At 39.5% G+C, this 23,693-nt stretch overlaps 1 pseudogene; it reads left to right on the top strand.

Moving 5' to 3' along the window:
- The window catches only part of LOC111537249, a 55,525-nt pseudogene extending 33,353 nt beyond the window's left edge, over positions 1 to 22,172 (top strand).
- Positions 22,173 to 23,693: the final 1,521 nt, after the last annotated feature.

Raw genomic sequence — 23,693 nt, 5'->3', positions numbered from 1 at the left:
TGAGATCGTTTTCTGAAGGTGGATCACTGGTCAGAGTTTTTTAGTTACAGGAACCATCTCACAGATTTCTTTCAGAAAAACAGTCACCACTGGCCGCACATTCCAGTGACACAAAATGGATCACAAAACTTGCTTACCTGTATGACATATTCAACCTGCTTAACAAACTCAATCTATCACTTCAGGGAAGAATGACAGCTGTTTTCAAGTTGGCAGATAAAGTGGCTTCATTCAAACCCAAACTGAAATTATGAGTGGTGACGAATGAACACTGGGATTTCTGACATGTTTCAAACATTAGCAGAGATTTTGAAAGAGACTGTGCCAGGTCCTTCTTTCTTCCAGCTGGTGCATGATCACCCGTCTCAGCTTTCAAATTACTTCCCAACCACAAAAGATCACCAAATTGGGAAGGAATGGATCCAGGACCCATTTGTGAATAAGGCAGGTTAGTCAACTGTGTCCATGCTAGAAGAGGATCACCTGCACGAGATCACAAATGATGGTGGCTTTAAAAATATGTTTGCGACAACTTCAAATATCCATGCATTCTGGACTAAAGAAAAGGTGCAATATCCTGAGATTGCCAGAAAAGCACTGAAAAGCCTGCTTCCATTTCCAACAACTTATCTTTGTAAATTAGGGTTTTCTGCAGTGCAACCAAAACGACATTATGGAGTAGACTAGGCATAAGCACATGCTTCAGCTGTCGCTGTCTCCCATCACCCCAGATAGGACCATCTAATTCAGGAAAACAAACCCAGAGTTCCCACTGATTCTACACCATGGTGAGTTGCATAATTATTTCATTATATATTACAATATAACAATAATGGAAATAAAGTGTACAATAATTGTAATGCACTTGAATCATTTCAAAACCATCCTACCCTCCCCCAGTCTGTGGAAAAAATTGTCTTCCACAAAACTGGTCAGCCCCTGGTGCCAAAAAGGTTGGTGACTGCTATATTAGAGCATGCTGACTACCAACCCGACTTCTTAAAAGCATAAACTTAAAAGTTTAAAAACATACAATGTATGCAAAATACTTGCATATAAATCATGTGCTGAGCCTGGTTCATGTATACATTAAATTTTGACAAATTGTCCACCTCAAACGAAAAAAAAAAAAAAATGCAGGGTCATTTTAAAATTTGGCCTGGTGCCTCTGACTTTAGGTAAGAGCAATAAGGAACTGCAGCCAGCTATTTGAAAAGCTGTTCTGCTGCATTTCTCCATCTTTTCTCATATCAATTTTATTTCCAAACTCAAATGCCTCACAAATGCCTTTCAAAATGGTACAACATTTTCATTCATTTTGATTTGCACAATTGCACACAAGGTTTCACCCTCTCTATTAGTAGTAGGCCTTATTCAAAAGTGCTTTTTTTAAAAAAAAAAAATTCATTTGTTTTTGATTAGTTTTCTTCACCAAAGGTCAGAAATGGTATCTGAAGTGTCACTTTCCACACTGCACCCATGGAGTACCTAATACATAACCATAGATTCAAGTTAATACCAAGATTACCCCAATAAATATGCCCAAGGCCAACCGCTACCCACCCTTGAAGCACAAAGCTGGCTCAATTTTAGCCAAAGTCTGTCTGTGATTGGTACCTTCCATCAGAAACCTTAGGGAACAATGAGAGCTATTAAATACACATAGATTTAAAGTTAGCAGAGACCAACCGTAAGGGTCATTTACTTTTAGAATATCAAGTAGTGTGAGTAATAGGTTCACAGATCCTCTTTCAAAGAGCTTTGAGTAATTCAGACTTCTCTTCCGAATGTTGGCACTATACACTAGGAGTAATGTATATTTTTAAATTTAAATACAGTTTTATGTGTTTCTGATCCTATTTTGAGTGTGTTTTCTCTGTGTCCTGTTAATGGTAGATGATGAGCACACAAGGATGAAGATTATAATGATGATAATGATGATGACAACATTACCTTTTCTTTATAATATTATCAATCAGTTAATTACATACATTTATGCAAACTATGCCCCAAAGTAGACATGAATTTACCCACTTTACAGAGGAGTAATCTTATTCATAGTTAGACTAACTCAAAGCTCCAGGCTAACAAAATTCAAGATACAGGTTTTTGCACTATCTCAATTCCTTTTATATCTTTGGAAAGTCTCACATTTCAAAGCCAAGGCTCATGAAAACAATTTATATTCAAAATGTTGAACAAAAATTGATCAAATGCCCATTTGTGACTAATAGTGTACTAAGCATGAAGAAGAGTATTGATGAAATATTAGATATAGCCATATTTTGGGGAGTTAAATGCAGATTATTTTGTCTGGGGAATTAAAACATCCTATAAGCACCATATTGTGAAAATATCATTCATATTAAGAGAGCTCAGTTATTAAACTTTAAGCTCCTTGAGGACAGGGATTAAGATCAAAACATCCTTTTTTTATCACACGGAATACAGCAGGTACTCTATATAGCTCTGTTGAATGAACATATGAATGAATGACAGCTACTGTTAAATCCTCACTGAAACCATTCTTTTAACACCTCAATCCTGATGACAGCGTCTTCTCAATCTCTCTTGAATGTGTTCATTTTTTCTGTTAGTGATAGGCTCACACAAAGTAAAACAAAGGCAAAAATACATCAACAAACAAGTCAAGAGGATCCTACCAATAAAGAAAATTAACCCAAAAATTTATTTTTCAAGAATTCACATTAACGAAAAATGGGCCCATTCTACATTTTCTATTTCTGTCTACACCAGAAGTTATGTGCTGACAAGTGAGTGAGTCAGGCCTATCTATGAATCTCTGTAGTTTTAATCTAACTGATCTTAAATGTTTAAATCAGTTTCCTATTTTTAACATTTTTAGATTTCAAAGTGCATCTGAACTTCTGGCTCTCTTTTGTAAAATTAGAAGACAGAGGACGTCGCTTTTTGAAATAAAATTGAGTTGCTGCAGCCCTACCGACATGGTGCATTCACTGCACAACTCACTGAACTCAGCACTACTGCTCACTACTATCCACCACTCACTTCATCTCTAATCACTATAGCCAAAAGTCACATCTGTGCTCTTAAGTGCATTATCATCTAGTTAAGGCTAAAATAAAACATCTGGTCCATTCATTTGAATCTCTAACCACTGCTCTCCAGGAGATGCCCTTCAACCTCAAATGGATCCTGATTTTTGCTAATTCTGTGCTCTGGTTAGCCATCCATTCTATCATCTTATATGTGTGGGTTTAGGTAAATTAACATTGTTGAGCTTCAGTTTCTTGAACTATAAAATGAGCCAATAAGCCTGCCCATATTTTAACATTCTTATGAAGCTTGAGTGTGATGTTTTTCAATAAATACTAAGGACATTGCTGGACATTTAGTAAATGCTTAATATGTATTAACTTACTTTGATCATGCTGCTGATGATATTATGATCTTTATGTCTTCCATAGCCACCTGTAAAAATCAATCAGCATGAAAATGCCTTGACATTTCTTTTGTAGAGTAGAGTGGGAATAATCTGGGGTAAGAATTGAAGCATAAGGGAGGAATAAGGCTCACTGAAATAGATTATGTATTCCCAAATATAAGACACTAGCCCCAGATATAAAGGGCAGTTTCTAGATAAGAGAAGAGGGAAATTATGTTTTGACGTATATAGACAGAGAAAAAATAATGAAGAGGGGCAGAAACAGCTCCAAGAATTGTGAGGGGATGCTGAGAACAGCTCAGTCGGGGAGACCCTAACCCAGTGGCACTAGCAGAATTAAAGACACACACACTGAAATATAGAGGTGTGAAGTGAGAAGTCAGGGGTCTCACAGCCTTCAGCACTGAGAGCCTCAAACAAAGATTTACCCATGTATTTATTAACAGCAAGCCAGTCATTAGCATTGTTTCTATAGATATTAGATTAACTAAAACTATCCCTTATGGGAAACCAAGGGATGGGCCAAAATAAAGGGATGGGTTGGGCTAGTTATCTGCAGCAGGAGCATGTCCTTAAGGCACAGATGGCTCATGCTATTGTTTGTGATTTAAGAACGCCTTTAAGTGGTTTTCCGTTCTGGGTGGACCAGGTGTTACTTGCCTCATTCTAGTAAACCCACAGCCTTCCAGTGTGGGTGTTATGGCCATCATGAACATGTCACAGTGCTGCAGAGATTTTGTTTATGGCCAGTTTCGGGGCCAGTTTATGGCCATATTTTGGGGGGCCATTCTCAACACGGGGAGATGAGGCTTAAATACTTAACTACGATGAGAAGCCAGAGGTGACGGGGCACATTTCCATGAGCACAGCACTTCACAGAATAAGACCTTCAGTAACTGTAGCCAGAACTAGGGGAAACAAACCACAAACGATTCGGCTTCCTAGTAGAGTGTGCTCTCCCAGGCAATAAGGAAAACATTTCTAACTTCCTCACGTATCCATCAACTTTTTACATTTATATGAAATCCCTTTAATGAAATAATAGCTTACATTTATTTAGCACTATGGACTCATTCTTAGCCCTTTATGTATATTAATTATTTAGTTCTCACAACCCTAAGAGGCTTAACAAAGAAATAAAATGAATTGTCATGTAGTTAAAAACAACAACAACAACATGGTCTTGGAGTTTAAAGGCTGGAACAAAGGCAAATTCAGTGATGGTTGAGAGTCATCGATGATCAAAGCATATTTATTAACCACACTTGGAAGGTTCTGATATATTATTTGATATTGGGAAAGAGGTGTTGAAGAATACTAAGCTGAAGATGATTCTATGATTTTTAGTTGAGGTGTTAATGTGTGTACATGTCATTAACCAATTTCTATGGAATAGAGTAAAGTCAGTAGCAAAAGTAGGGTTATGAAAATATTATATTAATTCTGATATGAATACATTGAATTTAAAGTGCTTATAGGGACAATGGAAATGCAGATACCCAATATTGCTTTTAGTGGTTGATTTCTGACGTAAAGATAGTTTCTTAGTATAAATATTGTTTTAAAGTTTTTACATGCTGACCCTAGGAACCACAAGACTCTGTTCTCATGGGAATTGAGAAACTTGGGAAAGTTACCTAATTGAATAATAGTCATTATAACGCATCCTAATTAGGTTATTTTAAGAATAAGGTGGCATGGTAATGGCCTAGATAAGTGTTATTTCAATGTGTGATTATTTGGAGAATCATGAGAGATACATTGTAAAAATAGTCTCCAAACAGGTACCAGAAAACAGTGCTGAAATTATAAGACACATGTAAGATAAAACTAGGTATTTTGCCCTGTAAGCTTAAAATACAAATATTCAATATTATTTCTTACATTATATTCTTTGAGCCCTAAAGCTCTCAACTCTTGTTTTACATTAGAATCACAGAAAAGGTTTTTTTTTTTTTTTTTGGTGAGCCATATACACTCTCCATCTCAGATTTATTAAGCTAAAATTTCTGGGAGTGATTAAAAGGTGCTGTCATTGGCCCAGTCCATGTTATTAGCCAGTTTCAGATTCCACAAATATGAAGCAATTCGTGAAATTGCCTGTATGTCTATACTGTTTCCTTTTTATTAGTAATAAGCTTTATATAATTTGTATACCAAAATTTGTACCTAGTGATTTTCTGTTATTTTATGCCTCCTATTAGAGAACAGGATTATTCTTAAAAAGTAATGCTTAGTCTTTTGAAATTTGAATCTGATTTCTATTTCCAAGCCTAGTTTCCCAATTTTAAGGAAACATAGAACTTTATCTCTGCCTAATATGAAACATCCTTAAAATGTGCCTCGTTTCCATCTTTGCTCAATCAATCACTTTTAATAAAATGCAGATGCAGGCAAAGACCTTCCCAGAAAGACACTGAATAGAAGGATCATCCCGGAAATGCTTTCTTTGACAAAGCAGATTCAAGATTCCTTTTTGGCTAAGGAGAATAAAAAGAGAAGAATTTTCCTGGCCTTTAATTGGTTCACAACAACTTTGTAGCATCTAATCCCAAAGCACTGACCTTGCTCTAGTTTGTAGATATACGAAATAATTTATTGTAATTTTTATACTTCCTTAAAGATTTTTAAAATTTGCATGTGGCTCTTTTTAATTAGACACCTTTGTATAATATCCATTTTGTGCTCTGTAACTTATTCATGTAACATAAAACAAAACTGAATCTACATATTAGACATATATTTCACAATTACTCTATTTCAACTTAAATATCACAGAAATTCTTCATTCTATCATGAATCACACTTTTAATGTCTCATGCTGTTATAGATTTTACAAAGATCAGACATTTTAATTTTTTTCCTAAGATTTCCTTGGACCTCAGGTGATAAATATAAAAATAAGCAGATGAGAGTGGAAGCAGTTATCAAGCGGTGATTCTCCATCATATCTGTGCATTCCAAATCCTCCTCACCCCCACCTCCACCCTTCCCACATGGGAAAGCTTTTGAATTTACCATTGCTTAATCTTGCCTCATCTCAGATTAAATATGTCTTGGATGAGTCCCAGGCAAGTTTGTTTCACAAGTTCATTCCAGGTGATTTTAATGTGCATCAGTTTAGGAATCCCTGAAATAGACCAAGATTTCTTATAGTAATATAGGAGAAGGAAGGGGAAATACACAGAAAAATAGCTGGCATAGAGTTAGTTGCATAAGAACTGAAACACTTGGGGAGGAGGAACAGAGACTAGAGTACCGAAAGCATGATTATGGTATTTTAAAAAGTGTCATTGTGGTTTTGATAGAGACGGGAGTTCTATAGGAGACCATCAGATTTGGATAGCAAATGGTTAAGAGGATTAAGGAATGAGCTTCCCAGATTTAAAGCATAGACAACCCCAGGAAGTAAATAGTCCTTAAAAAGATTAAGGAGCATAGTCATAGTTCACAGGACATATGGAAAGACTTTCTTTTTTTTCTTTTTCTTTTTATTATACTTTAAGTTCTAGGGTACATGTGCATAACGTGCAGGTTTGTTACATATGTATACTTGTGCCATGTTGGTGTGCTGCACCCATCAACTCGTCAGCACCCATCAGTTCATCATTTATATCATGTATAACTCCCCAATGCAATCCCTCCCCCTCCCCCCTCCCCATGATAGGCCCCAGTGTGTGATGTTCCCCTTCCTGAGTCCAAGTGATCTCATTGTTCAGTTCCCACTTATGAGTGAGAACATGCGGTGTTTGGTTTTCTCTTCTTGTGATAGTTTGCTAAGAATGATGGTTTCCAGCTCTGTCCATGTCCCTACAAAGGATGCAAACTCATCCTTTTTTATGGCTGCATGGTATTCCATGGTGTATATGTGCCACATTTTCTTAATCCAGTCTGTCACAGATGGACCGTTTGGGTTGATTCCAAGTCTTTGCTATTATGAATAGTGCTGCAATAAACATACGTGTGCATGTGTCTTTGTAGTAGAATAATTTATAATCCTTTGGGTATATACCCAGTAGTGGGATGGCTGGGTCATATGGTACATCTAGTTCTAGATCCTTGAGGAATTGCCATACTGTTTTCCATAATGGGTGAACTAGTTTACAATCCCACCAACAGTGTAAAAGTGTTCCTATTTCTCCACATCCTCTCCAACACCTGTTGTTTCCTGATTTTTTAATGATTGCCATTCTAACTGGTGTGAGATGGTATCTCATTGTGGTTTTGATTTGCATTTCTCTGATGGCCAGTGATGATGAGCATTTTTTCATGTGTCTGTTGGCTGTATGAATGTCTTCTTTTGAGAAATGTCTGTTCATATCCTTTGCCCACTTTTGGATGGGGTTGTTTGTTTTTTTCTTGTATATTTGTTTGAGTTCTTTGTAGATTCTGGAAATTAGCCCTTTGTCAGATGAGTAGATTGCAAAAATTTTCTCCCATTCTGTAGGTTGCCTGTTCACTCTGATGGTAGTTTCTTTTGCTGTGCAGAAGCTCCTTAGTTTAATTAGATCCCATTTGTCAATTTTGGCTTTTGCTGCCATTGCTTTTGGTGTTTTAGACATGAAGTCCTTGCCCATGCCTATGTCCTGAATGGTACTACCTAGATTTTCTTCTAGGGTTTTTATGGTAGTAGGTCTAACACTTAAGTCTCTAATCCATCTTGAATTAATCTTCGTATAAGGAGTAAGGAAAGGATCCAGTTTCAGCTTTCTACTTATGGCTAGCCAATTTTCCCAGCACCATTTATTAAATAGGGAATCCTTTCCCCATTTCTTGTTTTTCTCAGGTTTGTCAAATATCAGATGGTTGTAGATGTGTGGCATTATTTCTGAAGGCTCCGTTCTGTTCCATTGGTCTATATCTCTGTTTTGGTACCAGTACCATGCTGTTTTGGTTACTGTAGCCTTGTAGTATAGTTTGAAGTCAGGTAGCGTGACGCCTCTGGCTTTGTCCTTTTGACTTAGGATTGTCTTGGCAATGCGGGCTCTTTTTTGGTTCCATATGAACTTTAAAGCAGTTTTTTCCAATTCTGTGAAGAAACTCATTGGTAGCTTGATGGGGATGGCATTGAATCTATAAATAACCTTGGGCAGTATGGCCATTTTCATGATATTGATTCTTCCTATCCATGAGCATGGTATGTTCTTCCATTTGTTTGTGTCCTTTTTTATTTCACTGAGCAGTGGTTTGTAGTTCTCCTTGAAGAGGTCCTTTACATCCCTTGTAAGTTGGATTCCTAGGTATTTTATTCTCTTTGAAGCAATTGTGAATGGAAGTTCATTCCTGATTTGGCTCTCTGTTTGTCTGTTACTGGTGTATAAGAATGCTTGTGATTTTTGCACATTAATTTTGTATCCTGAGACTTTGCTGAAGTTGCTTATCAGCTTAAAGAGATTTTGGGCTGAGACAATGGGGTTTTCTAAATATGCAATCATGTCATCTGCAAACAGGGACAATTTGACTTCTTTTTTTCCTAACTGAATACCCTTGATTTCTTTCTCTTGCCTGATTGCCCTAGCCAGAACTTCCAACACTATGTTGAATAGGAGTGGTGAGAGAGGGCACCCCTGTCTTGTGCCAGTTTTCAAAGGGAATTTTTCCAGTTTTTGCCCATTCAGTATGATATTAGCTGTGGGTTTGTCATAAATAGCTCTTATTATTTTGAGGTACGTTCCATCAATACCGAATTTGTTGAGCGTTTTTAGCATGAAGGGCTGTTGAATTTTGTCAAAAGCCTTTTCTGCATCTATTGAGATAATCATGTGGTTCTTGTCTTTGGTTCTGTTGATATGCTGGATTACGTTGATTGATTTGCGAATGTTGAACCAGCCTTGCATCCCAGGGATGAAGCCCACTTGATCATGGTGGATAAGCTTTTTGATGTGCTGCTGAATCCGGTTTGCCAGTATTTTATTGAGGATTTTTGCATCGATGTTCATCAGGGATATTGGTCTAAAATTCTCTTTTTTTGTTGTGTCTCTGCCAGGCTTTGGTATCAGGATGATGTTGGCCTCATAAAATGAGTTAGGGAGGATTCCCTCTTTTTCTATTGATTGGAATAGTTTCAGAAGGAATGGTACCAGCTCCTCCTTGTACCTCTGGTAGAATTCAGCTGTGAATCCATCTGGTCCTGGACTTTTTTTGTTGGTAGGCTACTAATTATTGCCTCAATTTCAGAGGCTGCTATTGGTCTATTCAGGGATTCAACTTCTTCCTGGTTTAGTCTTGGGAGAGTGTAAGTGTCCAGGAAATTAGCCATTTCTTCTAGATTTTCTAGTTGATTTGTGTAGAGGTGTTTATAGTATTCTCTGATGGTAGTTTGTATTTCTGTGGGGTCGGTGGTGATATCCCCTTTATCATTTTTTATTGCGTCTATTTGATTCCTCTCTCTTTTCTTCTTTATTAGTCTTGCTAGCGGTCTGTCAATTTTGTTGATCTTTTCAAAAAACCAACTCCTGGATTCATTGATTTTTTGGAGGGCTTTTTGTGTCTCTATCTCCTTCAGTTCTGCTCTGATCTTAGTTATTTCTTGCCTTCTGCTAGCTTTTGAATGTGTTTGCTCTTGCCTCTCTAGTTCGTTTAATTGTGATGTTAGAGTGTCAATTTTAGATCTTTCCTGCTTTCTCTTGTGGGCATTTAGTGCTATAAATTTCCCTCTACACACTGCTTTAAATGTGTCCCAGAGATTCTGGTATGTTGTATCTTTGTTCCCATTGGTTTCAAAGAACATCTTTATTTCTGCTTTCATTTCATTATGTACCCAGTAGTCATTCAGGAGCAGGTTGTTCAGTTTCCATGTAGTTGAGCGGTTTTGATTGAGTTTCTTAGTCCTGAGTTCTAGTTTGATTGCACTGTGGTCAGAGAGACAGTTTGTTATAATTTCTGTTCTTTTACATTTGCTGAGGAGTGCTTTACTTCCAATTATGTGGTCAATTTTGGAATAAGTGTGATGTGGTGCTGAGAAGAATGTATATTCTGTTGACTTGGGGTGGAGAGTTCTATAGATGTCTATTAGGTCTGCTTGGTGCAGAGATGAGTTCAATTCCTGGATATCCTTGTTAACTTTCTGTCTCGTTGATCTGTCTAATGTTGACAGTGGAGTGCTGAAGTCGCCCATTATTATTGTATGGGAGTCTAAGTCTCTTTGTAAGTCTCTAAGGACTTGCTTTATGAATCTGGGTGCTCGTGTATTGGGTGCATATATATTTAGGATAGTTAGCTCTTCCTGTTGAATTGATCCCTTTACCATTATGTAATGGCCTTCTTTGTCTCTTTTGATCTTTGATGGTTTAAAGTCTGTTTTATCAGAGACTAGGATTGCAACCCCTGCTTTTTTTTGTTCTCCATTTGCTTGGTAGATCTTCCTCCATCCCTTTATTTTGAGCCTATGTATGTCTCTGCATGTGAGATGGGTCTCCTGAATACAGCAGACTGATGGGTCTTGACTCTTTATCCAGTTTGCCAGTCTGTGTCTTTTAATTGGAGCATTTAGTCCATTAACATTTAAGGTTAATATTGTTATGTGTGAACTTGATCCTGCCATTATGATATTAACTGGTTATTTTGCTCATTAGTTGATGCAGTTTCTTCCTAGCCTCGATGGTCTTTACATTTTGGCATGTTTTTTGCAATGGCTGGTACTGGTTTTTCCTTTCCATGTTTAGGGCTTCCTTCAGGGCATCTTGTAAGGCAGGCCTGGTGGTGACAAAATCTCTAAGCATTTGCTTATCTGTAAAGGATTTTATTTCTTCTTCACTGATGAAACTTAGTTTGGCTGGATATGAAATTCTGGATTTAAAATTCTTTTCTTTAAGAACGTTGAATATTGGCCCCCACTCTCTTCTGGCTTGTAGAGTTTCTGCCGAGAGATCTGCTGTCAGTCTGATGGGCTTCCCTTTGTGGGTAACCCGACCTTTCTCTCTGGCTGCCCTTAAGATTTTTTCCTTCATTTCAACTTTGGTGAATCTGGCAATTATGTGTCTTGGAGTTGCTCTTCTGGAGGAGTATCTTTGTGGCGTTCTCTGTATTTCCTGAATTTGAATGTTGGCCTGCCCTACTAGGTTGGGGAAGTTCTCCTGGATGATATCCTGAAGAGTGTTTTCCAACTTGGTTCCATTTTCCCCCTCACTTTCAGGCACCCCAATCAGACGTAGATTTGGTCTTTTGACATAATCCCATACTTCTTGCAGGCTTTGTTCATTTCTTTTTCTTCTTTTTTCTTTTGGTTTCTCTTCTCGCTTCATTTCATTCATTTGATCCTCCATCGCTGATACTCTTTCTTCCAGTTGATCGAGTCGGTTACTGAAGCTTGTGCATTTGTCACGTATTTCTCATGTCATGGTTTTCATCTCTGTCATTTCGTTTATGACCTTCTCTGCATTAATTAGTCTAGCTGTCAATTCTTCCACACTTTTTTCAAGATTTTTAGTTTCTTTGCGCTGGGTACGTAATTCCTTCTTTAGCTCTGAGAAGTTTGATGGACTGAAGCCTTCTTCTCTCTTTTCATCAAAGTCATTCTCTGACCAGCTTTGATCTGTTGTTGGCGATGAGCTGCGCTCCTTTGCAGGAGGAGATGCGCTCTTATTTTTGAATTTCCAGCTTTTCTGCCCTGCTTCTTCCCCATCTTCGTGTTTTTATCTGCCTCTGGTCTTTGATGATGGTGACGTACTGATGGGGTTTTGGTATAGGTCTTCTTCCTGTTGGATGGTTTTCCTTCTAGTAGTCAGGACCCTCAGCTGTAGGTCTGTTGGAGATTGCTTGAGGTCCACTCCAGTCCCTGTTTGCCTGGGTATCAGCAGCAGAGGTTGCAGAAGATAGAATATTGCTGACCAGCGAGTGTACCTGTCTGATTCTTACTTTGGAAGCTTCCTCTCAGGGGTGTACTTCACCCTGTGAGGTGTGGGGTGTCAGACTGCCCCTAGTGGGGGATGTCTCCCAGTTAGGCTACTCAGGGGTCAGGGACGCACTTGAGCAGGCAGTCTGTCCCTTCTCAGATCTCAACCTCCGTGTTGGGAGATCCACTGCTCTCTTCAAAACTGTTAGACAGAGTCGTTCGCGTCTGCACAGTCCTCTGCTGCTTCCCCTGTTATTTTTTAGCTGTGTCCTGTCCCCAGAGGTGGGGTCTACAGAGACAGGCAGGTTTCCTTGAGCTGCTGTGAGCGCCACCCAGTTTGAGCTTCCCAGTGGCTTTGTTTACCTACTTAAGCCTCAGCAATGGCGGGCGCCCCTCCCCCAGTCTTGCTGCTGCCCTGTGGCTAGATCGCCGCAGACTGCTGTGTTAGCAAGGAGGGAGGCTCCGTGGGCATGAGACCCTCCCGGCCAGGTGTGGGGTATATTCTCCTGGTGTGCCCGCTTGCTTACAGCGCAGTATTGGGGTGGGAGTTACCCGATTTTCCAGGTGTTGTGTGTCTCAGTTCCCCTGGCTAGGAAAAGGGATTCCCTTCCCCCTTGCGCTTCCCAGGTGAGGCAATGCCTCGCCCTGCTTCAGCTCTCGCTGGTCAGGCTGCAGCAGCTGACCAGCACGGATTGTCCGACACTCCCTAGTGAGATAACCCCAGTACCTCAGTTGAAAATGCAGAAATCACCGGTCTTCTGTGTCGCTTGCGCTGGGAGTTGGAGACTGGAGCTGTTCCTATTCGGCCATCTTGCTCGGAAAGACTTTCAAATAGCTTGGGTTAAAAAGCCAGTCAGATGGTTATTTATAGTGAAATCATTAGTAAGAGAGACTACACAAGTCAGAGATGAGAAAACAGTTCTTTACATTTGATATGCAGCCCTATTTAGAATAAAAATACAATTGATTTGGTAGAACTTTAAATAATTTGCTACAGTAAGTACTAAAGAACTGAAAGCAAACTGTGCAAGCCATCTAGGTAAAGCTCATAGGGCCTTGAAATCCTTAATTCTAACACAGTTGATTTGAAAGTGGGAGATGCTGATTCTACAATACATTTCTTATAAATATAAAGTATAGAACCTTCAAATTCTTCTCCCTCACTATGTATTTAGTTCTTCATTTAAAACTGGAAAAGCCACTGGGGATAAACAAAATAAAATAAATGACAGAAACCTCTAGAAATATGAGAAAATGTTTCCAGTAAGGGGCATTTAATCTGGTGACCTGAATTCTCTGTACTAGGGGTTAAAACACCTGATTGTGTTCCTGTTTCTCTTAAACAACACGAAAGAAACACCAATGCTAGTTTTTTTACTATACTAGCTGTAATTCTTGTTAAAAGAAAAGCCTTAGACAAATCTAATTTAACTGAGTTTAGCTGAGCAAAGAACATTTGGTAAATCAGGCAGCCTCTGAACCAGAAGAGGTTCAGAGAGGCTACCCTGAAGCTGCATAATAGAAGATTATTTATGGACAGAAAAAGGAAAATGATGAAAGAAAAATGGAAGTGGTTACAGAAATGGCTGATTTGATCACCTTTGCTATGCTTTAGCATAGAGCTGGGTTAGATTGTGCCTCTGCCCATCAGGTCTGTGGAACATTGAACTTGAGAATGATGATTTAGGTACATGGTAGAGAAAATTTCTCAGCAGCAAAACATTCAAGATTCAGCCCCACTGCTTCTAACAGCAAATGCTCATGTGTGTGAACGAAGAAATGACCTTAAACGGGAACTTACATTTAAAAAAATCGCAGCCTGGCTATATGATAGTAAAGAAAAGCCTATTTTCTTGGAAGGAATTCAAGCAAGCTGCAGAAATTTGCATAATTAAAAGGAAGATAAGCACTGATAGCAAAGACAATGGGAAAAAGGCCCAGATGGCATTTTAGAGAAGTTCCTTGCACCCTCTCCCATCACAGGCCTAAAGGCCTAGGTGGAAAGTATGGTTTCATGGGCCATGCCTAGGATCTGCTGCTCTGCACACCTCAGGACACTGCTCCCCATATCCCAACTGCTCCAGATCCAGTTGTAGCTCAAAGGGAACCATATATAGCTCATGCTACTGCTTCAGAGAGTGTAAGTCATACGTCTTGGCAGCTTTCATGTGGATAAGGCCTGCAGGTACACAGAGTGCAAGAGTTGAGGCTTGGGATCCTCTGCCTAGATTTCAGAGAATGTTTGGAAAAGCCTGGCTGTCCAGGAAGAAGTTTGATGAAGGAGGGAGCCCTCATGGAGAACCTATACTAGGGCAGAGCAAAGGAAGAAGGTGAGGTTAGAACCCCTACACAGAGTCTCCACTGGGGCACTTCCTAGTGGAGCTACGAGAAGACGGCCACCATATTCCAGACCCTGGAACGGTAGATACAGCAGCAGCTTGCACCTTGCACCTGGAAAAGCTGCATGAACTCAACCCCAGCCGTTGAGAGCAATTGCAGGGGCTGAAACCTGGAGAACCACAAAGGCAGAGCTGCCTTTGGCTTTGGGAGTCCACCCCTTGCACTAGTGTGCACTGTATGTGAGACAAAGAGTCAAGGGAGATTATTTTGGAGCTTTAAGATTGAATAACTTCCCTGCTGGGTTTTAGACTTGCACAGGGCTGTAGCCTCTTCCTTTTGGGCTATTTATCCCTTTCAAAATGGGAGTATTTACCCAATGCCTATACCTGCCGTATATCTTGGGAATAACTAACTTGCTTTTGCTTTTACAGGCTCATAGGTGGAAGGGACTTGTGCTGTCTCAGATGAGACTTTGGACTTTGGACTTTTGAGTTAATGTTGGAATGAGTTAAGCCTTTGGGAGACTGTTGGGAAAGCATGATTGTGTTTTGAAACGTGAGGAGGACATAAAATTTGGAAGGTCTCAGGGGTGGAATAATATGATTTGGAAATGTGTTCCCCCCCCAAAATCTCAGGTTTAATTGTAATCCCAAAAGTTGGAGGTGGGGCCTGGTGGAAGGTGATTGGATGATGGGGGTGGAGTTCTCACGAATGAGTTAGCACCATGCCCTCAGTTTTGTTCTCACGATAGGGAGTGAGTGAGTTATCCTGAGATCTGGTTGTTTAAAAGTGTATAACACCTCTCCCCTCACTCTCTCTCACTACTGCTCCAGCCATGTAAGACATGGCTGCTTCTCCTTCACCTTCTGTCATGACTGTAAGTTTCCCAAGGCTTCCCCAGCAGCAGCAGCCACTATGTTTCCTGTACAGCCTGCAGAACCATGGGCCAATTAAACCTCTTTTCTTATAATTTACCCAGTCTCAGGCATTCCTTTACAGCAATGTGAGAACAGACTAATACTAGCTGAGGCTTTGGTATAACCCCAATATTGTCTCCCAGCGAGCTAGATAAGGCAAAATATGCATCACAAAAACTTAAGTGAACCTATCTGAAGATTTACCAAAAGTATACTTGATTCTTTGTCTTTATGACCCATACTTCAAGTTTGTTTTTTGGTCAGGGAGGAGGGATAAAAGCAAAGAAAGTTAAAACTAAAGGAAGCATATTAGGAGAAAAATGAAGGAAAGTAAAATGGTTTCCTCATAAGGCTGAGAACATATCTGGTTTTATCCACTCCACTTTGACTTTTTGAATAAATAGAGAATGATATCCCAAAGAAGGAAGTTATCATGAGAGAATTCAGAGAGCAAACAGGATGTTGAAAGCAAAGCTTTAATTATTTCCTCCTATTACTCTGGCATTAATACTTTTTTAGTATCATGGTGTCAAAATGTCCATGGAGTTGATTCTTACAGTAATGCTGTCACTGCTCTGATTGAAGTGGGAGTTGTGATGAGGATCTCTTCAATGGTAAGATGGAAGGATTTATATTTCTTTTCTTATTTCTGATGGCTCCTTTTAGATAGATTGTCAACTTGAATTTTGGCCATTACTCGTCAGGTGCCATGGTTCTTATTTATCTTACCTTAATTTATGTAGTAGTATTTAATTGCACGTATTTATTTGCACATCTATATCAAACCATGTTTTTTATTTCTTTATGCCCATTTTCTCTGTGCTTCTTGACTCCGTGCCTGTTACACAATTATTCTGTGCTTTTTCATGTCCCTAATAAGACGGAATGCCTCTCATAGAATTCTAACCTTATCTTTTAGAAAATCTTACATCAATGTTTCCCAAGTATTTCTTAACCCAATTCTCTCAACATCAAAGTACACTGACAGGGTAGAGGGATCAAGTAGAAAGACTGAAGTTGTCATTACATTCCTCTTAGTATTTCAAATTATATTAATCTTATATTATATAAACATTTGCCTTAATATAAAAATTAGTTGTTTTGTGTGTTTGTGTGTGCCTGTTTTTTTAACAACGAATAGCTTGAAATTGATACTGCAATGGATTTATCATAGCATGCTATAGCTACTTTAACTGTAGCACTTAGTTGCACTTGTATATTTGTGTTAAAGTGATGGATTGTTTGTTAGCATGTCTTCTTTATATTGTCTTTTCCATCAGATAATTTAGTTTGTTGAAGATAGTCAGTAATACCAGTTTAGAAGGAGGACTAAAGAGATAATGAGGAGTATAAATAAATAAAGGAGAAAGAAGTGGAAAAACAGGAAAAGGAAAACAGACATTTCCATAATGCAGTCTTTGCCACTCTGATTGCAGAACATCTGTGTAATTGTTCAACCTGTGCATAGCAACTCTATAAAAACCTCTATTGATATGCATTGAAACAAAAATACTCTGTAATAATTTCATATCATGAACAAATAATTCATTTACATTTAATAAGACAGCTTGTATGTTATTCAGAGAAACTGGGTGCTACAATCTTAGAAGACAAATCTAGCTGATTTGTAATTAACTCAGGTTTATATCAATAATAATTTATTGCATTAAAACTGAAAAAAATGAAAGAGCAATAGCAGTTATCTTGTCTGCATTAAACATGTTTCATTTTTCCTGGTATACATCCTGTAGATTTTACAATACTTATGAGATAGTGTAATTGTCAGGTCTCTTAACTTATGTCTTGTTTTCACCACACAGGATGATTTTCTTCACTACTACACAGACCCTTACAGATAAGACAGCTAAGTTTCAGAGGTGTGGGACCTGGTTTCCTTTGCTGAAGGTGTTTTCTGATGATTTGTGAGTTTCAAGGCTATAGACAGAAGTTTTGAAGTACTTGAGCACATGTTCCATCCAGGGTATATATGGCAGTCAAGGTCCATTAGCTTTAAGCAAGATCTAGAGGATCTTTCAGGAGAACTCGAACTCAGAGGAAATGCAAATACATGAATATGAAATAAATTTTTTAAAAAAACCTAACTTAGTGATGAAAGGGAATTTTAGTTTATGAGTTTCTGAAACTGTTGAAGAACTATAAATGAATTGCTGACAATTTACAGATGGATCAAGTGATGCCTGTGACCTGCTTGAGAAGGCTGAACACTAATGCTGTGGGCTTGAGGTTTCATTGGGATTCCTTATATCTCAATGTAAAAAATCAAAATGTAAGTGGAGACTGACTTCATGAAAGATATCTCTGAGCCACTGGAAAATGTTGTGTTTCATTAGAAAGCGAAAGTCATCTCCTGGTAATAGTAATGGTAGAGCCAATTCCCATCATGGATAAAGAACAGACCTTTTCTCCCCCAAGTTTTTCGAACCAGGTGGTTCTAGGTTTCTCGTGTGGACTTAGGGAAAGGGAAGGTTTCCACAGAGATTGACAACTGTTGATTACATTGATGATTAGGCGTTCTGATTCCATTTTAATTTACCCTAGAAAGGGTAGGTGACATTTTATTTTCTTGCCGGGTTCTGAAAAAGCTTCATATTCACTATACTTATTTTGTATCTTATATGGCACATGAAGCCAAGAAGAGGATTGAAGAATCATTTTTTCTAGGAAAAAAAAAAAAAAAGCATTTCTCAAAGACATTTTGAAGAGCTTGGCAATCCCTTTTATACCAGTTAAGATATTCAAGCATCACAGTAGATTCCTAATCTCACCATGGTGAAAAATAGTTGTCAGTTATCAAAGTAAGAGTCTAGAACTGCAATAGTCACACACACGCAGCTTGCTTCTTTTCAATTCATTCACGAATAATTTGTATTCATCTGCAAAAAGTGTATACTAATTGATGGAATATTTTGTTATATTAAAGTTGTCGGTCTTTCTATGGCTTTTGTTGCCAAACCATCACGATGTCTCCTTTCTTAAACCTTTATCTATTTTCTTTCTGCAATCCAAACAGTCCTAAAGATATGTAGGAAAAGAAAGCATTTTATTTCTGAATTGCACTTCTGATATGCACAAGCCCTATTATACTCCTCATCCAATGCTTTAGACATACCATCCTGGCTTAGCAGAGATGCTCTCACTATCTAAGTTCAGACTCCTCCTTAGAGTGACATCTTCTCCATTAGAAACTGACATAAAGAGATAGAAAATAATGTATTGTTTTCATTATTAGGTATCTGATTTAAGTTTTATGTACAAAAAGTGTTTAGTGTAATGGTCTAGCCATGAACAAAATGTCAGTGTGCTTTTGTCTTTTAATAGGGAAGAGGTAGATGGAGAGCTAGAGATGTGGTACAACACTGCTTCACAATCTTTATGAATTTGTGTAGCGCTGAAGGAAACCATCTATGCTACAGTATTTAACAACAAAGATCAATAGCACAGAGTCTATATGATATACTGCATAGCTTCATACAGAAAGCATTTTAACCTAAAGCTTTTCAAGCTTTTTAACCAATTTTATAAAATTCTGTGTGCATGCATACTAAATTTTCTCCACTTCCTTGGTGTTTTAAAAGACTCTGGTAAATAGCATCAGCGTCCAAAGAAAATAAAAATACTAGAGGAAACAAAAAATACCTACTGGTTATGCCTACTGAAATAAAAATGCTTCATACTATAAGCACATGGGTCTTTAATGAAAGTTTAAAGTTTCTGTTGAAGTTTCAATACAGCACATTTTGAAAACTATTGGTTTTATGTACATATTTGGGTTTGCTTCCACATCAAATTTTCCCCACATTAATTAAACTTGGGTGTCTTTTGGACTATCATTGCATATTCTTCTAGGATTTATTTAAAATTTCAAAATAATTTTACGTACAGAGTAATGGCATTATTTAAAACAATGGGGAAAATAGAATTTTGAATTTGTGAAGTTTGTTTAACCATTCATTATGCTGAAAGAGAAACAACAACTGATTATGCTAAAGTACCATCATGAGAATTTTTAAATTTGTTTTCATCAATGAATAAGAATACTTTGTACTTGATATTATTAGTACTGAAATGACTATTTGTAATTTTATTTATTTATTAATAGGATATGTTTTTCATCTTCTCCCTAACAATCTTTTAGGTCTTCTTACTTAGTAATTGTTTTTCAACCTAAAATGCAATTGTTAACAATAAAAATTAGTATTTTCTAATCCAAAAAACTTAAATTAAAAAATTACTGGAGGGAAATTAATTTCATCCCATTGAAAAAAAGTCTTTATTATAGATAACCACTGGAGAAGAAAACAGGGACACAGCATTAATAACAGGGAACTTAAAATAGCTTAAAAGCTTTCAGAGAATTTTTGATTTTATGAACAACAACAGGATAAATGTTATATTAATGTCATAAAGGATGTGTTATACCGGTATACATGTGGACTCATTTTGTTTTAACGTGGTACTGTATTACAAAATGGATTGTTGCAAGAAAAAAATAATGTCATCAGTGGCCAAAAACATGAGCAGTATTTCTGCAGGAAGAATTTTTCCATTTCCAAACCATGGTGGTGCTGGTCCAGGGTTTGCCAAGGCGGCGCATGATGCTCAGGCCCACCAGGAGCTGAATGAATTCCTGGAGGACCTTGAATTTGAGGCCGCGGTGCGGCAGGCAGAACTGGCCATTAAGCGTGGCATCTTTCCCAAGCCTCATCTACCAGGGCCCCAGCAGAAGCTACTTGTCAAGGACCCTCATGGGTTTCTGGAGGATTACAATGAACTCATGAGTTGTGAGCCTGTTGCTACTGCTTCTTTGTTGTTCAGAGGTTGGGGTTCCAGGGGAGCAGAGACAGAGAAGACCAGTAACTGAGGTGTCTTGCTAGCCGCTTTGGATAAGCAAATAATTCTGAAGACCTAACAATATGAATATATGCATTTTGCTTTTTTTTTTTTTTGCCAGTAAATAAAAGATCACTGTTGTCTTCAAACCCAAGAATGAAGAGCCCCTATGGGCAACTTAATCCTAAGTGGACCAAGTGGTTGCAGAAACTGTGCCGTCCTTGCTGTTTTGGCCATGGTGCATACCTTGTCCTCAACCAGGGTTATCTCTCAGAGGCAGAGGGCAACCTGGTGGACCGAAAACTAGAATGCAAGATTGTACTCCTCACAAAGGTGGTATACCTGGCCAGTAAGATATTCAACTATAGTGCCGTTGACAGAGTGATGTCCAGGGGCAAGCAGCTTGTGCTAGAGAAAGTGTCAAACGTTGGGCAGTGGTTTAACTCCATCAGACAACCCACCAACGGTTGGCTCTTTCCAGCTCTTTGTTGAAGGCTACAAAGATGCAGACTATTGGCTGTGGCGTATTGAAGCAGAACCGTTCCCTGAGAATATCAAACAGCAACTACTACTGCAGTTCCAGCCACACTGGTGGTGCTGGATCACATCATCTGCGACACCGACAGAGGCAATGACAACTGGTAAATGTGACTGTCCAAAGGATAGTTCTGGCTCTCAGCCTACAGACTGGGTGGTGGTGAAGGAGCCTGTTATCAAGGTGGCTGCCATAGACAATGGGCCGGCCTTCCCACCAAAGCACCCTGACTCCTGAAGGGAATATTCTTTGCACCCGGCCTGGCTGCTCCAGACAAAAGTCCCATTCTCTTAGCAGTTCAAAGATCTGATCATTCCAAAGATATCCAACCCTAACTTCAAGGACTTGGAAGAGGACTTATGTGAACTCTTCAGGAAAGCTCCTGGGTTGGGTGTGGTGGCTCATGCCTGTAATCCCAGCACTTTGAGAAGCAGATCACTTGAGCTCAGGACTTGGAGACCAACCTGGGCAAATGGGGAAACACTGTCTCTACAAAAACAATCAAACAAAAAGTAAAAATTATCCCAGTATCATGGTGCATGCCTGTAATCCCAGCTACTTGGAAGGCTGAGGAGGGAGGATTGTTTGAGCCCAGGAAGTAGAGGTTACAGTGAGCCAAGATCAGGCAACTGCACTCTAGCCTGGGCAATGGAGCGAGACCTTATCTCAAAAAAAAAAAAAAAAAAAAAAAAATTCTAGTTTTGACAAAGACCAGTTTGATAAGCAGATTACTGTCATGCTGAGTCTGATCCTAAATCTGAGTCAGATCTTAAAAGACCAGAGTCCCCTGCACCTTGTCCAGATGCCACCTGTGGTTGTTGAGAAGAGATGGCCCATTCCCACCGGTGGCTTTCTAGCGAGTCCTACACAGAGTTTTCAGAGCTTCAAAAGTCAGAGGCAGTCAAAGGAAGCACTGTCTGAGACTTGTGGGAGGAAACCTGGGGAGTAGGGTGCAGGAAAAGCTGGAGAAGCCAGTGGGGAACATCTTTAAGATCCCTCTCTTTCTGCTTGCCACCGCCCTGGGGTCTTTCCTACCCACAAGGAGAAGCACAGTCAGGAAGAGTGAGTGCCCCTCGGACCTTCTTAATGCCAGGGAAGCCTGGGAAGAAGCATCTCCCTGCCTGGTGGCAGGATTGGACAGTCCCTTCCTTCCCTGACACCTTGCTCTATTGTAATTCCCTATTCTGCATCAGAAGAAGCAAACAAACAAGAAAACCAATCTTTGTAGCACAGCCCCAGATCCCCTCATGCCAGAAACCTTTAATCTAGGCCTGAATTAGCATAGACCCAGACACTCAGCTGCCTTGCTGTTGCTTACTCCCACGAGCCAAGACTGTCTATCAGAGGGCAACTGGATGGCTCACAGTGCTGGAACAGACAGAAGCCACACCTTTCCTTTGGGTTTTTGCTAAGCCTTCTTCCTCATCTCCCACCAGTGCTGTAGGGTGGCTGCAAACCTCCAAACAGTTCTCCCAGAAGGGAGGTTTTTGCTCTACACCTCCCAGCAGTTCTGCGCACAATCATGGGGAAACTCTCTCCTCCCTGCCCTGCTGCAGCTTGTCTGTCTCTCAAGCAAAGGCAGGAAGAGCTAGTCTTAGCATTTATATTTTAATAAGAAGTTGACTCCCAGCATGTAAAAGTGATCCACATGGCTTAAGTGTATGCTGGGAGCTGTAAGTGCTCTATGGGTGAACTTACCAGCTTTGTTTCCTGAGTTCTTGGTCCCAACCATCTAATTTGTTCCTTTTGTTTTAATTGTTTTCACCCAACTCTTTTGACTTAAGAGTTGAGTTTGTCTTCTGAGTGGGTGTTTGTGAGGGTTCTGGGGTGAGTCTTGGTTTACAAGAGCACAGGATATTAGTTATTGGATTTATTTCTATGCTACCACTGCTGATTGGTGGAAGTAATAAGACTTGTATTCTGCCTCCTAATTGGCAGTTTTCCTTTACTCCCTGACTTGTCTCAGGCCAGTTTCTTCATGGTTTCTTGAGAAAGGTCCCAGAGGAGAGAGATCTTCAAACTGTCCTTCAGTTCCTGCCCAGCCCAGTGCATCTTCTTGCTTCCTTGTAACCTTTTCCCCTGCTACCCAAACCCCCTTGCCAGGTGTTTGAGCCCTTCCTACACCAAAGCAAAGAACGGCCTGAGGAGGAAGTAAAAAGGGTGCCATCTGGGGATGAGGGGCAGCTGTGTTCATATGTCCTGTGCTACTGAACACTTCACAGTTCTGGCACCTTGAGATTTGTTAACCAACTTAAAAAGAATCTATCTTGAAGGTTTGAAGAACAACCAAAGAAAGGGAGTGAGGACCAGGGCTGTGTATATTCTGCTTACCCAGCTTTGGAGCAGAGATGTGTCAGCTGGTCCCGGCTGGTCTCCTTCCAGTCCAGCCACCAGGAGTCTGCTTGTCACCTGTGATTACTGAGATGACTGGCAGAGAAATGGCCATTCCATGAGTGCCACCCAGCAGACAAGAAGAGTTTCTGTGCATGCCCTAGGGACAAAGGCACAGTTCACCTGCCTTCCTCAGCCTTGACAATCCCATGCAGCTGACTTAGACCCTGGTCTTGGGAACAATGTTTGAAAGAATATCTGTGCCCTGACTGTAGGAGCCAGTAGGGGATCCAGGTGTGCATAGCTCTCTGTAGACATCTTTACACAAACCTGTTTGTAATGCTCCCCACTTAGTGCTCAGGAGAGCCTGGGGATCTAACAGGGAACCTGGCTGCCTTACCTGGCCACATCCTCCATGCCAGATCTGCACCTTGTCTTAATCAAGACCAACTCTGTGAT

This window comes from Piliocolobus tephrosceles, chromosome 16 (genome assembly GCF_002776525.5).
Source record: "Piliocolobus tephrosceles isolate RC106 chromosome 16, ASM277652v3, whole genome shotgun sequence".
NCBI classification, from domain to species: Eukaryota; Metazoa; Chordata; class Mammalia; order Primates; family Cercopithecidae; genus Piliocolobus; species Piliocolobus tephrosceles.
The sequence above is the reverse complement of the archived record's forward strand: the minus strand, read 5'-3'. Positions and strand labels throughout refer to the sequence as shown.